The following is a 6000-nucleotide window of genomic DNA, read 5'->3' on the forward strand; positions in this document are numbered from 1 at the left end:
TTTGAAGAAGTCCAACATATGCAGGACAGTATGAGTCAAATAATTACTGCCATCTCCAAAATTCAAAATACACAACTTTCGCACAGTCTGAAGTTGGATGATAATCAGGAATCCTTGAAAAGACTGAAAGATATTCAATCTGCTGTTTCCGCTCTCTCTTTTGCAGTTGGTGATATTCAGAAAAATAGAGGTATCATGTCCAGTCTGACTGCCACTCAAGAATTAATTACACAACGCGTCGACAATGTGGAATCGCTTGTGTCTCGGAAAATTGAACTAATGCAAGTCACAATGACTACTGCTATTGAAAATATGTCATCCTCTGTCACGGTTCTTTCTTCTCACGTTCGCAAGCTATCTGACAAGATGGATATGTTTGACAAAAAGGGGGAAAGCAGCTGAAGAAACTGATATCATTTGACAAGTTATTTTATGATTCAGTTATGCTAAAGAATTAGATGAAGAATTAATCAAGCTATTATTATCAACTGATATCATTTCCTCAGACTTCTATATTATCTACAAGAAACCCAGATATTCTATGATTCAGTTGCGTAATCTATTATCAACAAAGAGCTGAGTTAAATCTCTTGGTTTTGTCAAACACCATAAAGGGGGAAATTGTTGGAAACTAAATTCTGGAGTTTGACAAAACACAAATCAAACGATCAAATCAACTAAATACATGAAAGCAAATTCGACAGCTGGACATTCAACTGAAATCAATCAGTGTTCTCAGTTAAAACATTCAGCCGAAAACATTAAAGCTTCTCAACTGAAGATACCTCGGGAAAGATCATTCAACAGACAAAAAGACATATCAGACAGCAACTGAATATGGAAAGCCGCACTGCATAGAACAACGTATTTCGGCTATTGAGATTAATACGCCGTCGTACAATAAATGATGAAGCGGCAATCGAGAACATTGTCCAAGAAATGATAAGGTGGCAGTCAACGGATACGAGAATTCAAAATTACCGTTGAAAGATAAGTCTATAAATATGACTAAAGAGCAGTTGACAAGTGACGCGATTGACCAATCTCAAACTTGCCATTACTCCGTCAAAATCTCAGCTCACACTTATCAGATCTACTCGTAGCAATCAAGGCTACACATTGAGCAAACTAGCACTCTGAAATATTGACAATTCGATAAGTGCTAAGTTCAGTTACTCACAGAGATCATTGTATTATACTAAGAGTTTCAGTTCAGGCAATAGATAAGTCCTAACTGAAGTGGGTCTGTACGAGCGTTGTACTCGATCAAAGTCTTTTAGTGAATATCTTATCCTTGTGATAGAAGTGGTGACGTAGGAGTTATTCAATTCTCCGAACATCCAGAAACATATTGTGTTATCTTTACTTCACCTCTTTATTTCCAGTTAGATATTCTATCTTTCAATCAGTTTATTTTCCGCAACTGCTTATTCAGTTTAACTGATTGATATTGACCGACGGGATACTTAGTTCAGTTTGTAACAAAACTGAACTACCTTTTTCGAAAAACATTTAAAATTCCTAGAAGTGTTTATTCAAACCCCCCCCCCCCCCCCTTCTAAACACTCCTTAGTCAATAACCGATCCTAACAAGCAATTTACATCCTTCAAAAGATTTTTCTTTTTCTTTTTTTCCATAAAATATCGTGTCATTTCCACATTTGAAAAATAACATTTTTAGCAGTAAAAATTGCACAAATTTACCATAAATCATGAAATCTCATATTTTCATCATAAACATTCAAAAACATCATTTAACATGCATTATGTACTGCCAACCCTTTTCCTACTACCCAGGTGTAAAATGATCGTTTTGCCACTAGACTTAAAATTCTCGTTTTTGACTTTTTCTTATTTTTATTCACTTGAGACCATCCCAAAAAATAATTTAAGCTTAAATTTAATTTTTAATATTTTTATTTAACGTAAAATCGGGCTTTTTGATTTAATTCTTTAATTAATAATTCGTAAATCGTTTATTTCCCGAATGAATTCAAACTTAAATATTATATTCCAAAATTTTAAACATAATCTTTTTATACCTAATATACCATCGTGAACCATGAACCGACCCCGATGGACCATGGATCGAGCCCTTTTCCCATTAACCCTAAAATCCGAGCCCTAGCTGTTTTTATCAAGCCAATGCTCCAAGTTCATTGAACCATCACCGAGCCACCTTGAGCCAAACCCTGACCAGACCCCCTAGGGATCCTACTGAACCTTTTGGACCAACGCACTAGTCCCCTAGCCCACGAGAATCATCCACGCGCAAGCTTCCTACGTCGTGGCTTTCTTTCATCGAGCCACCTTGGATCATGCTGCACCAGCTCGAGCCCTGACCCCAGGCCATCCTACCTAAACTCTACTGGACCAGCCTAGACCACCCTAACCAAGCCATGAACCATCACAATCGAGATTGCACCTATGCATGCATCAGAAGAGTCCATGCGGTTGTGGACTCTTCCGTTCGGTAGCCCTCGTGTCCTAGCCCTGCTAGAACTCTTCCCAACTCTGAACCACATCCAGCACATGCCCTTGACCAAGCCCCAGCCCAACCACACGCGAGTTCCTCCCCTAACCGTAGCCTTGCCCGAGAGAAAACCCTAGGAACCCTAGGACTCTTCCATCCCTTGCCAACTCGATTCCAGCCTTCGTATTGTCACTTAACGATTCTTTTCCTAGCCCTTAAACGTCCTATGTTGGCAGCGTACTCGTTGGAAATCATAGCACATTCTTATATACGTAAAAAATTTCAAAACTTTAAAGGTAATCTTCAAAACGACAAGTGGTTTGAACACCAATATTTTTCATGCAAAAATAAACAAAAAATGCATAATATGGGTTGAATGATGCGTCAAAGAAATTAAGAAACGTGCCTTTTCCTTTTTTTAATGCTCAAAATATGCGATCGTTGGAATTGGCGCGAAAAAGATCGAACGGGCGACGAAGACTCCTTGTTTTCTTTCTTTCAAATTTTTCGAATTTTGGTGTGTGTGGAGTGTGTGTTCGGCTGATATGAGCCTCAAACTACCTAGGAATCCTTTTTTATAATTTTTAATTTGCATGTTAATGTGCTTAGATTTTGGACCTTTGAGTTTAGGTGCAATTGGGCATGTTTATCCTAGGTGAATTAGGCCCAATAACACCTATTTAATTGAAAAATAAAAGTTTATAAAATTTAGTTTTCAAAAATAATAATTTTGATCTTTTAAAAGTCCCTCGTTTGCCCAAAACTGGCTTCCCGAATAAAATCGAGCTCGTCTTGTAAAATTTCGAAATCAATTACTCTCTTAATCATGTCGTATGCATCATGCAAGCATTTAAAATCAATTAAATAAATTAAATTTGTAATTTAAATCATTTGCATGCATGTGGTTTACGTAAGTTAGTTTTTGAATGTTACAGTTGCTTAGATGCAACAGTTATATCTTGTGTACTCAATCCTAGGTTGTTTTTATAGGCGCTTCATATGTTTATGCATGTTTTACTAATTTATTATTTAAAATGTGCATATGCTCTCAATTTTACTTACCATTCGATGAATAACTTTCCTCTTCCACAGTCGAGCTTCATTAGTTTTACCATGATACATAGACTTGTGTGTTGTTCACTGTTGGCGAGCCACTTTTATTGTAAAATGATTATGATACTTCGGCAATTTCTTTGCCATTCCTTTGTTGTTCAACCAAAATTGTTGCTATCCATATTTTATTTGAAGCTAAAAGTATGCTCTTGGTGAAATAGGATAGAATCTCAATATAAGAATTAATGGATTCACGTGCTGGTAAAAGAAGGGCAGGTGGGCCGATCACTCAAAGAAAAGTTCTCACTGTTGCTTTTAAATATGCAGCTGCAACGAGGCGTTACAACGTTTTTATTTTGTAGTCGAATAGGGTGCAACGGAAGAATTAGGTACAGTCAGACTACAAATTTCGGAACCGTAGATAAATCCAAATGTCCTAGACCTTCTTTTTGTTCTTCGCATGAGAATGGAATAATTGGAACTTCTTCTAAGAGAAATTCTGCGATGATGAGTGAAAAGAAGTTTAATTAAATATATAGTTCATGTTGAATATAAAAGAACTTCCACTTTTATCTCAAATCAACATTTTTTTTCGTTATTTATACCTCCACAAACTTCTTCCACTTTCATAATATTTATTTCCAATTCTAACATGAGATAATAAATGTGTTGCTACGAATATGAAAGTATGTAAAAATCACTATATTTAAAACAAATATATCTCCAAACAAAAAATAATAATCAGATCTTTCTATTTGGTTGACTAACTCAGTTTTCAGATAAATCGATAACTTTTTCATAAAATACTATATATGTGTATGTCTTCAAATTTCACAACTTTAAATCTTCAAGTTATACAAAATTAGTAAATTTATAAATTTTCATATATGTAATGTCATATTAAAACTATTTGCTCAAAAATCTAAATTAAGCAATTATATTATTACTAATAATATATAAAGTTTGTCAAGTGTTTCGACGGTTCTAATTATTTTTTCCTAAACATAAAAATATCAGTTAATATACCTTAAACTATAATACATATTTACCTTTATACATAGATAAAAATCAAAATGTTCAGTTAGATGATATAATTTCATATTGTTGGAACATTTCATGTTCGCAATCTTCGCATGACTTTTATGTTAACAAAACTTTTTATTTTATTACTAATAATCTACCTTAGTGCGCAAATAGCTAAAAATGAATTAATCAGTTTACGAAGCCACAACTGAAGCTACTGGAAAATCCAACTGATTGAATCAACTGATCGCTGAAACTAAATCAATCAAACTGATTTATCAACAAGCAGTTCAGCTGACTGTCCAGCTGATAGGTGATTCAGCAGGTGAACCTCAGAAGCCTAGCCAGCCGATGATGTGTCCAACTGACGAAGAGCCCAACTGACCACGAGTCAACTGATTTCACTAGCCCAACTAAAGATCAGTTCCACTGACCAGTTCGAAGTATCAGTCAGAATCTTTTAGTTGTAGATCAAGACAAGCTTATTCAAAGTGGATTCCAGCTGTGCGTGAAGGTACAAAGCCATTGTCCAGTCAAAGGACAATAATGTACGTTGCCTCAGAGTATTATAGACAAAGCGCTCCATAGGGGCAGTCAAAAAGACGAGACACAAATTCCAAAGAGCCTATTCAAATTGCAACGGATACATTAATGAGTCACATTGAACGATCGAACTTCGCGCCTTTAAATAGAAGAGAAGATCACTGAAGACTTGACAATAAGAAGCAGAATAAAAAGAGCAATATACACAAACAAAAGATTCAACAAGATAGAAAAGAAAGGGCATGCACATTGCACATCATCTTTCAGAAGCAATCAGCCCAGATGGACACTTTAACGTGCTATCTGCTTAGTTCAGAAGCTTACTTCCCTCAGTGTGTGAGAATATCCTTGTTCAGTTCTGACACACAAACTCTCTCAACCACTCAAATACAGTCTTGCACAAAGACGTTAAACTTGTGTATGTAGTCTTTGACACATAGATGTTAAAGAAGTGTTGGCTGGAAAGTGTTGCCTTCAGTCGTAGCTAGGAGTTTGGTTTAGGCAATAGTGTAAGTCCTAGCTGAGTAGATTTGTACAAAGTGTTGTATAAATCAAAGTTTTCTAGTGAATCCTACCCGTGGAAGTAAAAGGGGTGACGTAGGAGCAGTTGAAATATCCGAACATCCATAAACATATCTTTTGTATCTAACCGATTAACTGTTGTTTTTAAACTGGTTGGATTAGTTAGAGTATCTGTCAGTTCAGTTGTCACCATAACTGAACTAAATAATGCAAAAACTAATTTAGTCTCTTTCAGTTATTCAGTTTACATAAGTTAAAATGTTTCCTAATATAACAGTTTTATTTACGAAGAATTACTTCGGGTATCTTCCGCTTGGCTTTTCTGTTAAACCAAACCCGATTTAATTCATCGGTGTTAATATTTATATAACACGAGCTATTGCAAT

The sequence above is a fragment of the Primulina eburnea genome, chromosome 3 (assembly GCF_022965805.1).
Source record: "Primulina eburnea isolate SZY01 chromosome 3, ASM2296580v1, whole genome shotgun sequence".
NCBI lineage: Eukaryota > Viridiplantae > Streptophyta > Magnoliopsida > Lamiales > Gesneriaceae > Primulina > Primulina eburnea.